A 12,398-nucleotide genomic window follows, 5' to 3' on the forward strand; every position below is an offset into this window, starting at 1 on the left:
GAAGGAGAACAATGTAATGTCGCATGCAATTTTTTCAACAAGTCCAAACCCAACAGATTCTCGCCACAGCCCGTCGTTAGAATAAGGGTAGCCTCCAATTCACAAGGACCAATAGGAAGGGGCAAAGGACAAGAAACCGGATTACGAACTGGGGCGCCAGAAAATCCTACTGAAACATTGGTCAAGCCAGACAAAGGTGCGCCGGGGAGTTTAGAGTGCATGATAGAACTCTTTGCTGCACCTGTATCCAAAAGAAAAGGTTCTGCCACACCTGATGTAATCACCTCAACATAAGGTCCACTCTGGTCTACTGGAACTGACACTACTCCCTCCCTTTGTCCATGGCTGTCCTAACTATCATTAAAACCAGCACTCTCACTTCCAACATAATAATCATCAGTGTAGTACTGAGCGGACTGGACGGTCGGAACATTCTGTCGGTCAAAATAATTCATAGAATTCTGAGGGGAAAAGAAACGTTCATTCTGGGGAAACGTACCACGTCCCCTACCCCTAGGTACTTGTTGGAAACCACTACGACCTCTCAGACCAGACATACCATTCGCACGCTGTAGCAAGATGAAATGAAATGAAAAAAGTACTTAATTAAGCGCCCTGTGGCCAAACGGCTTCCTGGCGCTGGTGGTGAGACCAACAGTCACACAAGCATCTCGAAGGGACTAGCAAGAGTACGCCTGAGAGAACAGGAAAGTTTTCAAAGCTTTGCGAAAATGAGAGTAAATGGGAATGGAACGCATAGAGAGGGGAAGACTATTCCAGAAACGGGGGGCCAAAACAGAAAAACGTGTGCCTCCAGTTCTGGATTTATGAAAGCGGGGAACATTAAGAAGGGCCAGAGTGGAAGAACGGAGAGGACGGACGGGGGTATGAAAAGAAACAAGAGAGCAGATGAAAGCAGGAGCTAAGCGAGCAAGAGCTAAGAAAACAATACAACCCATTTTAAAAAGAGACCGCTGAAAAACAGGAAGCCAATGAAGGGAATTGAGCAGAGGAGTAATGTGATGAGTTTTAGAGAGATGGAAAATGAGACGGGCGGCCTGGTTCTGAATAGCTTGCAAACGGCGATTTTCGTAAGCAGGAATGCCCACGTACAAGCTATTCCCGTAATCAAGGCGGGAAGTAATCAAAGCCATGATAATGATTTTAAGAGCGTCTGAAGAAAAAAAAACGAGAGATCTTTCGAATAAGCCGAAGGGAGAGAAAGCAAGAGGAAACAACAGAGCTGATTTGAGAGTGCATAGAAAGGTCATGACTGACCTGGCTACCCAAAGTTCTAACTGAGGAAACAGGAGTAGGAAGAGAACCAAAAGACGGAGGCCAAAAGGCAGAGGACCAAGGGCTGGATGAGCCACCCATCAAGACCAGCTCGGTCTTGTCCGGGTAAAGTTTAAGATGGTTAGAGCTCATCCATTCAGAAATAAAGAGCAGAGTAGAGTGAAATTTCGATAGAGACAGAGATGAAGAAGAAAGATCAAAAACAAGCTGGCGGTCATCTGCGTAGTTATACACAGAGACCCCCAGGTCAAGAAGGGCAGAAATAAGAGGGTAGATGTATAAGTTAAAAAGAAGAGGGGAAAGAGAGGAACCTTGGGGGACCCCACAGGAAACCAGATCGGGCAACTATTCTTGAAGTGACCTTCTTCTTTACAATAAGCACACTGATTAGGGCCTAACGGGAGTCGCGAAGCAAAAGACTCAGGCTTCTGCAACAGTTTCTGAAACTGTGGGGGTTGCTGAAACTGGGAAGGTTGCTGAAACTGATGCTGATTAGGGTGAGGCAGATAAGCCTGCTGCAGAAGAACTTTTGTTTTTAATTCTCTAGTCTTCTTCTCTACTTTATCCTTCTCATCTTTATCTCTAATCTCATAGTATTGTGCAGTAACCAATATCTGAGCCGAAGAAGAAACAGCCCATGAACTCTCAGAGTCCTTTAACTTATTAGAAAGTTCAGGAACTAAATTAAAAACAAACTTATCTACAAACAACCTCTGACCACCTTCTGTACTCATATCCTGACCACTATGATCAATGAATGTTTCCTCAAACCTAGTGAAGAAATCAGACACACTCTCGTCTTTCTTTTGTTTGCATTCTGCTAACTTGTCCCAATTCACCCGCAGAGGAGGCATCATAGTTTTCATTAAATTAATAATCCTACCAGGTAGTTCTGCAACTAAGGGTTCAGGTTTGGCACCTCCTACCTGCCGACCATCTGCAGCAGTAATATTAACCCACGTATCTCCTAACTTTGGCGCGTGATCCTCGTGACGGATCTTCGCCCACAAAGGTTGAGGAACTACATTACCCATCAACATATCTATGTCAGCTAAATTCATAACACACGCATCAACTGTCTGAGACAACTCCTTATAATAACCAGCAGGATTTTTACGGGGGTCAGGCAAAGTCTGCTTAAGAGCCAGGACCTCAGCTCTCTTCCAAGGGACATGCACCCACACTCGCTGAAAATGAGCCGGTGCAGCCGCAATACCATGAACGTCATCAGCCACAACTGCCTCTCTCCATACAGTGGGAACCTCCCTCATAGGATACTGCTTCACTTTTCTCCTAATAGAAGGGTCAGGTTCGAACAATGACTGAGGTGAAAGTCTAGACCTAAAAGTAAGTAGTGTCTCTACCGCTTCCCTTTAGCAAATTCAGACTGAACATTAAGCAATTCCAGTGGAATTGAACCCAACTCATTATCTTTCCACTCCTGACGAAGGAAGGTACACAAGACATCAAAAACATACCTTTGTTTTGGTGCCTCCCACTGTAGGAAGATATCCATAACCACTTGTGGACTATACTTGGAGGCATTCGAAAGCCATCTACGAGCAAGGAGATCTAACACTGCCCGCTCTTCGGGATCAGGGAGCTGACTACGTCTCTGCTTACGTTCAGAAACAGGGGTCATATTCAGTGACCCAAAGAAAGGAGACAAAAGAATAGTGACAGTCTCAGTCATTTGTTGCCGAGCAGAAGGAGAAGAAGTTGACATGAGGACAGGAGACAACGTGTTTTGAGGTGACAGAGACGTAGGGACAGAAATAAGAGAAGTTGAAGATAAAGGAATGTAAGGCAGAGGAGTTTGAGGCAAGGCTGGTGGCAAGGCTGGCGGCCCTGGAGGGGGCTGCGCCGGGGGAGGAAGAACCACCTGTGAAGCAACGGGTGTCTGAACTACAACAGAGGGATGAACGACAACAAGGGGTGCAACAACTGGAGGTAACGGAGGTGTAGTGGCACCCTGCACATAAGGGGGTGGTAATCTCAGTAAATGTGACATAAAAGGATCCTTTTCAGGGTCTACAGTCACATTTGAAAGGGGAGGTGGCAAAGCCGGGTAACATTTGTCAGTGGCCATGCAATGTTGTCTATCTGACACTTCAATCGCACGATCTTCTTCATTTTCCTTAAACTGCCTAGCAGCTTGCATTACCGATATATTCCTTTCCTTCCTATCTCTCTTAGCTTGCTTAATTTCTCGCTGTTTGGCTTCCTTACGCCAAAGGCGGAAAGAGTCAAACATCGCCGGCCGGGCTTTCTTCTTAAATAGTGCAACTTCTAGGTTATCTAAAACATCTGATTCAAAACTACCATGTTGGGGCCATCGTAAAACACCATCTTTCCTTGTATAACGGACCCATACTTCATTAAAGGTAATGGGACCTACACCATGCTTTGAATAGAGCTCATAAGTTGGAGTTCCAACCGGAGGTATCGGACACGAGTCCTCCAATCGGGAATCCCTATTACAACTACAACAAAACCATTTCCTAAATTTGCTAAAACCAGGCATCTTTTAGCTCACTAGTCTTGCTTCAAACTTCAAGGGGTTATCAAAAATGATACACTCGCAAATATACGAACCCCCCGGCTTCGACTATTGCAATGGCTGAATCAAAACCAAGAAACAAAACAAAGTCGTGGGAGCGACCCACTTATACTTAACAAAAAAAGTCTGTCACGCCACCAGAAGACCGTCTATCGTCTCGCCTTACAAATCATCACAAGAGGGTCCAAGACAGGGCGAGAGTCAGGGCAGCAGTCCTTCGCAGCCGTCGGAAAGAGGAAGCCTCGCAGAAAAAAACCTTCGGTCCACGTCGACATGCAGGGGTCGATGAAGTGGCAGCCGTCCTCCAGAATTTCCTCACGGGGCTCCTCACAATTTTCGGCTTGGACCAGTACCGCAGAAGTCGCCCCACGTTGGGCGCCAGTTGAAGAACCGGGGTTTAACCCAGCGGCGTCAGGGGCACGCCTAATATCTACGAGTTCACCTGTCTTGGTATACAGAGACACGGGATACTTCTGGATGGCATCAGAGACCAAGTTTATTAGCTGCAGCTAGTAACAGTGATCCTAGAAATACATCACGGTGTAAATTCTCAGGAGACTGCTCATTTTACTAAGGCGAGATGTCTCCTTTTATACCCAATATTCAAATTATAAATGTACACCCACTGCACAAAATTCTAGCCAATAAGGTACATTTTCAAACAAAGTGTCACATAACAAAAACTCAATTTACAGAACAAAATGGAGTCAAACTCGAGAATTACAGAACCTCAACTGGCTTTAGAGTAAGTGACCTGCATATTTTCCACAGACCACCAAGCAGGCACTGTACTTCCTGACCTCTCTCAATGGGACTGGACTGTGTAACCTGCAGGTGGCAGTTTTTAAAAATATATCTTTATTGAATTTTTTCCAAACAAACATCACTGATATCAGCATGTGCAAAATCATGGGCATACATTACTGATTGTCCAAATTCCACCCACAACAGGCCATAGCCCAAGTACAACAACAGTAATTTCAGTCTTTAATTGGACTTCTCCCCCACCTGTATCTTATGCATGATGCCTCAATCATGGACAATCCCGCGGATCCCTACTATGGCCCATGCCCCCAAGCTTCTGTGCTACAGATCAGCTGATCAACCCTCCCCTCCCAACCCCCCCTCCCCCAACAAAACAGCCCCCCAACCTCCCCCTGCCATGTCTGGTGTACAATCCCTTATGATGTATCTTGGTGCACTGAGCTCCCCTGCTCCTCCTGTTCCCTATCCAGGAGAACTATGCTACTCTGCCTCTCCCAACTCCTCAGTATTGTCTGGCTCCCCTCCTGAGTGTATGTTCCCTCCCATGCTACGTCATTGTCTGTTCCATCTGCTCCCCCGTTTACCAACTCCGCCACCATTGCCCTCCAGGCCTGTACGTCATCTTCTAGTTTCTCATCGCGTTTGGTCTGTAGCATCTGCATCACCTTGGCAGTCGCCCATTCCTTCATATCCTGCACCCACTGTGACATATTGGGTGGACGGTGACCCATCCGCAAGATGGCTATCCGCCGCTTTGCGAGCACTAGCCCCAAGAGGACAAGCTTTCTACTAAGGTTCTTGTTCTTAGCATGAGGCAGCAATCGCAGTAACATCACCCGGATCTCTCCCACTACCTCCCACCCTGTCGCTCCCCTCATCGCTACCAGAACTTCAGTCCAGTACGCCTGAAGCGCAGGGCATGTCCAAGCCATGTGTATGAACGCAGCCTCAGACTCTTCACACCGAGGACATTGCCCCGATCGGTCCGGGTAGATCTTGTGGAGAATTTTTAGGGTCAAATTTGTTTGATGGACATAATTAAATTGTATTAATTTAAACCTCGAGTTTGAACTCACTTGTTTAACCCCTTCATGGATTTTGTTCCATTCCTTATCGGTGAAATGGTCCCCCGTCAGTGCCTCCCGCTTCGCTTGAATTGGTAGTACCCCAGTCACTCAATCATCCCGGATCGCCCAGTATAGATGTGGATATAGCCTGCGGCCTTTACCCATCATTAACAAAGTCTGTAGTACCTGGGAAACTGGGGGTTCATCTGGGAACGTTGGCCAGAAGTCCCTCGCCACCTGTGCAATCATTTCATACAGTAGGAATTGTCCGGGACCCAGCTAAAACATCTCCCGTGCCCTCTCGCATGTGATATACCATGCGTTATCATAAAGGTTTCCCATGGTCAGGCAAACCCCCTCCCTCCATCTCCGCATTGACACTGATGCAGCAATCCATCGGAACGGTTGGACCACCCGCAGGGGCATGTCTTGCACATTTGGGGCCCTCTTCAGTACTTTCCGACCACCACTTCCCACAGCTCCGCCACATGACGCACAATGTATGGGCATATTGGTGGCACCCCCATCATGAGCAACTCAGGCAGCTCCCTTTCTCCAAAAGTCCCCGGCAGCAGGGTCTTTTCCCAGTTGTTGTAACCGTCTAACCAATGTACAGTGTGTTGGAGCTGCAAGGCAATGTAGTTATATTCCAAGCATGGGACCTCTTACCACCCAGCCTGCCACGTTCGTTGCAGAGTAGCCAGGCTAACACGTTTGCGTTTGGATCCCCATAACAGGTCAATGATAAGCCTATCCATTCCAACAAAAAAAGGATCGGGGATCCGATAGAAGAAGTGCTGCATTGCGTACAAACACCGAGGCAGGACCACCATTTTGATGAGCGCTATCTTCCCCATGAGAGATAGTGGCAACTCCTGCCAGAAATGCACCAGCCTCTCAGACCCTCCATTACCCTGCCGATGTTGTGCGCCAGATATTGATCAGCAGTGTCCGCTAGTCGGACCCCCAAATATCGGGGTGCGGACCATACCCATGGAAGTCCCACCTCTGGTAATTTGCGTCTGGGCAGAGGGCCAGTCGTCCCAAAGGAACCAGCTTGGACTTCCCCTGATTAATTTGTAAATCCAACACATGCCCAAACCCCTCCATTGTGTCCAGCAGCAACGGTATTGCTACGCTTGGGTCCCTGACGTACACCAGGGTGTCGTCCGCATACATGGACACCACATGATTATTCTCGACAATTGTGATCCCAAATGGCGCCATCCTTGTTCAGAGATCTACCGCCAGTGGCTCCATTGCCACCGCAAAAAGTAACAGCGATAGCAGGCACCCCTGCCTAGTGCCTCTTTGCAGTTGGAAGGCCCGGGACACCAGCCGCCCCACTCTGATCTAGGCACACGGTGCCGAGTTCAGCAGCTGCACCCATTGAAGAAACCAGCCTCCCACTCCCACTGCCCGCAGGACCTCCCAGAGATATGCCCACCCTACGGAGTCGAACGCTTGTTCGATGTGTAACAGTGCTAGTGCGCATTCCTCCTGCTGGAGCACGGGTGACTGCAAAACATGAGACAGACGTCTAAGATTCAGGGCCGTGCTACGTTTAGGGATGAAGCTCGCCTGGTCTGAGTGAACGAGGCGCTGCATGTACGTTTGCAGGTGCCCTGCCATGATTCCACTAAGCCCCTTCATGTCAATATTTAGCAGGGATATGGGCCTATATGACCCTGGAAGTTGGTTGTCCCTTTCCGCCTTAAGGAGCATTACCACCACCACTTCATTCAGTGAGGGCGGGAGTGCCCGGGACTGAAAGGCTTCATTATAAGGAGGTAATCAGCCAACATATGCCCGAATTACTTATAAAATCGTCCGGGAGGCCATCACTACCTGGACTCGTGGCTGATTTCAGGGATTTAATCCCTCCCCGTATTTCCTCCTTCGAGAGTGGCTAGTCCAGTATTTGTCTGATTTCAAGCTTCAGACAGGGGAGCTTTAGACTAGTGAGGAATTCTCCCATCGCCTTCCACGCTGGGGCATGGCGCCCCGAGTATACTACTGCCAAATGGTCCACCAAAGTATCCAAAATACCATGCTGGCTGTATACCGTGCACCCATCCACAGTCCTCATCTGCACTATAGGCGAGGGCTGCATCTCCTTACGGATCAGCCTTGCTAGCAGTGCCCCGGAGCAGTCTCCTTTGCATGCAGGTGCTGCTGGTATACGATGTAATGGACCTTCTCCAAGCAGCACAGCACCACCAGAAATTCCTCCTGTGTCTCCCGCCACTCAGTCCAGCAGCCAGGTTCCTCTTCCAGTTCAGCCAGTTGTCACTCAATGACCTGAATGTCCTGTTGGAGTTGGTTCCAAGCGCCATAGGTCGTGCTGAGGCAAAAACCGCAGACAACCACCTTCATCGCTTCCCACTCCATGCCCCTCGGTGATGCCGAGCCACAGTTAGTCCTAAAATAAGACATAAGTTCCTCCTCAAGCTTCCCGACGACAGGCGAATTCGTGAGCGCCTCCAATTGGAGCCGACATGTAGGGATTGCCACTCTGGGTATGGCGAGCGTCGCAAGCAATGGGGAGTGGTCCAGGATATGTCTCGGAAGATACATTATCTCCTCCACACTGGGCATCAAAGTCCGGGATACTAAAATCTGGTCCAACCAACCGTATGTATTGGACGCAGGGGTATGAAAGTGCTATGTGCTGTATGGTGGAGCTATGCTATGTAAGGGGTAGCTCTGATGGTACCAATCAAAAGTTGGCAAGAAAAACTACAATGAAGACATGCAAAGAATACTTAAGAGCATAGTCCATTACAGTGAATCTCTATAAAATTAGCTGATCCCTGAAGTAGGTGACATAATTTAAAACAAGCATTGGCAAAGCCAATAAGTTACACCTATGCGAGAGTTATTGGTTTTGGGATAGTATTTTAGCCATGTTGTAAATTAGTGTGGATGCTGTTCAGCATGGGTAAACGTTGATGGGGTGGGATAGATTAGTATACAGTGCGGCAGAGTGGGGTAGATTGGAGTGGGATATATTGGGGTAGAGTGGAATAGCTCGGGGTAGAGTGGAATAGGTTTATGTGGAGTGAGGTAAATTGGGGTGGAGTGAGGTACATTGGTTTGGAGTGGGGTAGAGTGGAGTGAGGAAGATTGGGGTAGATCGAAGTGGTCTTTTTTTTTCCAGTTCCCAGACCTATTTTTAGTCCGAGTCCAACCCTGGTAATGAGAACAGTGAAAGTGAAAATACACGCGCTGCTTGGTTACTGCTGCCGACTGAGAACAGCACTGCCTGAAGCCCACCCACAGTGGTGCATTAATGGCTCAACAGTTGCAACATTGGAGGGCTTCAGCTGAAAAAAGCAAGCGATGTTACCTCTACATCCTGTGATTCTAAGCAAATTACTCAATCTCCCGGCATAAACAAAAATAAATGTGAACTTGCATAATTTGCAGCAGAAACTGTGGACGGACGCTAATTAAATTAACTCTGTAGTTCGACCATGATCCACACAAACGCAAGGAAGTCACGCAATAAGTGATGCTTCACAAGCGCTACCAATTTAGTCATCCAAGAAGAGTGATAAGGATGCCAATGAATAGTAAGTGTGTGTTTTTTTTTTTTTGTTAGATACAAGAGATCATTGCCAATGGAACCTCTGGTTCAATCAGCAGGATTTGATGCCGAAAAACCACCTGTAGGTAATGTTTATCATCACCATGTTTGTCAACCATGGAACATATCATTATGCTTGTGTTGTGTCTTGTCCAATATTACCGTACCCGATTGAGATACATAAATACCATTATTATTACTTTGCTTACGTAAGTGTGAAAGTACAGGGACGTCCCCTTGTCATGACCGGAATACTTCATTACTCTTAAAGTGAGGGTAAGTAGGAGATGAATGAAGAGTGTTCTACACTTGCATGCCCACATTTCCTGTGTTGTAGTAAAACATAGTCCACTTTCCATAGGGTCGGACAACCTTAAAGTCAATTGCAGTGTCCACAATGTGCTGGGGTGTTTTTGAGATGCACAACAAAGAGCAAGTAAACAAAAATGTGTTATTTTTGTCTTGAAATCATTACAATACACTCTCACTAGTTCATGTCTGCATCACTGTAAACACAGCCAAAATGCCATGTGTCAAGGCATTTCTAAGATGGTGAAACTCTTCAGTACCTCTAAACCTGGGCCCGGAGGCTGGGGGTGTAACTAGGGAATATACTGTGGTAATTCTAGTGACGTCCCACATCTAACACTAAAATTCAGTTTGAAGCAGACACTGCACCCACAACAAACATACAGAAAGAAGTCTGGTAGGACAAAAGCAGAGTTCTTCAGCAACCAATCAGGGGCTCCAAAAAAATTGTCTTGGCATCCAGTTCTTTCATGTTGAAGTGCACTCCAAGTGTTGCACATGGCACAACAGACCTGTCGAGCAGGACTTCTGACACTGTGCTGTTAAAACAGCAGGTCGCACTGCAGGTTTAAACTGCAGCAGTCAAGCTACACGGGGTAGACCTGCAGGCATGTTTACTGACACTTTAGTAGATGGTACAACTGGCACTGCAGTCCATATGTGCCTTTTAACTTCCAGGCCTTGGGCGCTATTTTCTACACCATGCACTAGCGACTTACAGGCAAGTTAAATGTGCTAGTCAGGAATAAGCCACTTTAACTACAATTAAAAGGGGAAGCATACTGGTTAGCAGGGGTATTGTGCACAGAGTTCTAAAGCCAGCAAAGATGTAAAGTCAGGCAAAAAGGCAAAAGAAATCCAGGGTGATCAACAGGAAAAGGTGGATTTCCTTCAAAGGCCTATTGACCCCCATGTAAAGTTACCCTTCTGTGTGTTTACCCAGTCCTTGACGCTAACATCCTGAGTGTCTGAACTGCGTTAACATGTATGCCCAGTATAGCACATAACTGCTGTGCGTGAGTGAGCCAGGGAAATGGAGAGCTGGAATTTCACTCAACTCCGAACAAGCATTGGCAAATTTAATGAATTTTCTCTTAGAAACGTTTTCATCAAAAAGGTTGGGCTAGTTGTAATGCGGTGGGTTACAGTTACATGGGGTGACAAACTCCAGTTGGGAGCCAGTCAGGGAGACCAGCAAGACCCTCAGCAGCAGTTACCTCCACAGAAGAAGTCTCCAGTCACCTTATTCTCGTTCAATGGAGTCCTATGGAAGTGGTCCTTATGCTAGGGATGCCGGATATTAAAGATGATCTAAAGATACTGTGGATGCAACATGGTTGATAGGTGTCTTCCTGCAGCTGTTCCTCAGTCCACGGGCTTGGTGAGGTGATCCTGGCCACAAATGTCTATGTCCCTCAAGGTTCTCTCGGGCCTGGCAGAAGTCCAGTTTTCACTGGACGGCCATTCATGTAAATGTAAAATGTAATGTAATGTAAATATGCATTTATAAAGCGCAAACTGTCACTCCACAAGGAGCCTCCTGGCGCTAAGGAATCGAAGTAAGGAAGGATGGAAAGGAATTTCGTGTTGGATGAAATTAGATTAACGCAAAGCAGTGGCCATCTGGGATATTATATATCCAAGTTTTTAATGCCTTCCTGAAGAGAGATTCAGATTCCTGTAGTCTTAGGCTGATTGGAAGTGCATTCCAGGCTTTAGACCCCAGGTAAGCGACAGTTTTGCCTCCCTTTGTGGTAAGTTTGAAATGAGGTGGTTTTAGGAGATTGGCTGAGGAAGATCTGAGAGTCCTGATGGTGGTGTAAGGGGAGAAACGTGCTGAAAGGTACTTGGGTCCCGAGCTGCAAGTGGCTTTATGAGTAATCAAGAGCAACTTGAAAAGGATTCTCTTATGGATAGGAAGCCAATGCAGGGTTTTGAGCGCTGTGGAGGCAGATGCTCTGCGTGGGAGCCTCAAAACAAGACGGGCTGACGTGTTTTGGACCACTTGCAATCTTTTTATTGTAGATTTATTGGTACCTGCTAGAAGGCTATTGCAATAATCCAAGCGCGAGAGTATCAGGGCGACTGCTACTGATTTCTTTTCTGCCAATGGAATGAGATCAAAAAATTTCTTCAGTGATCTCATTAAGCTAAAGCAATCTCAATTTCAATTTTCTTTAATGCATAATTAATAAAAATTATTACAATCCACATTTAATATAAAAACATTTGTAAAACTTGCATTCATAAATTACATAATTTGTCTCTGTTATCTTTTTTTTTTTTTTTTTTTTATATATATTTTTTTAAGACCATGTCACAAAGTCCCCGAAGGATTGTGCTTTTTGGGTTCTTAATCTAACACGTTATGAGGTGTAATCACGTGAGGAAACGTCCGGCCTTGACTGCTGTGATCCTTGTAGTTATAGTGTACTGCAACTCATTTGCCCGGGAATAGTTTATTTGCTTCGCTCATAAATTTGAGACCCCGGCATGCAAGAATTGGAGAAGAACCACTCAACCAGGTTATTATCGCTTGCCGGTATGTTTTTATATTCAAATTAAGGAGGGTAGCACGTAAGTATTTCCTTCTCAGAGTCATTAACACTGGGCACACGCAAAACAGGTGAATTAGAGTTTCGTTGTGGTAGCCGCATAGTCTACATTGGGGACTTTCGTTAGAATGTTTCCAAGACGGTCTTAGGTCTTTTGAGTAGTGCAGGCCCAGTCGATAGTCAATGAAAGGTTTTTTTAAGTATTGACTAAAGTGTGTCGCTAGGTAGATCTGTGGTTTCTGATGAGAGTAGGAGGA

General features: G+C 46.5%; 1 long non-coding RNA gene across 1 annotated transcript in view; it reads left to right on the plus strand.

The window, feature by feature from the left end:
• The window catches only part of LOC146822367 (uncharacterized), a 195,115-nt gene that overhangs the window by 170,785 nt on the left and 11,932 nt on the right, over window positions 1–12,398 (plus strand). The window contains exon 2 of the long non-coding RNA XR_014963269.1: window positions 9,293–9,359. This is a non-coding gene — a long non-coding RNA (uncharacterized LOC146822367). The remainder of the gene's footprint in view (window positions 1–9,292; window positions 9,360–12,398) is intronic.

This window comes from Triturus cristatus, chromosome 6 (genome assembly GCF_964204655.1).
Source record: "Triturus cristatus chromosome 6, aTriCri1.1, whole genome shotgun sequence".
Taxonomy (NCBI): domain Eukaryota; kingdom Metazoa; phylum Chordata; class Amphibia; order Caudata; family Salamandridae; genus Triturus; species Triturus cristatus.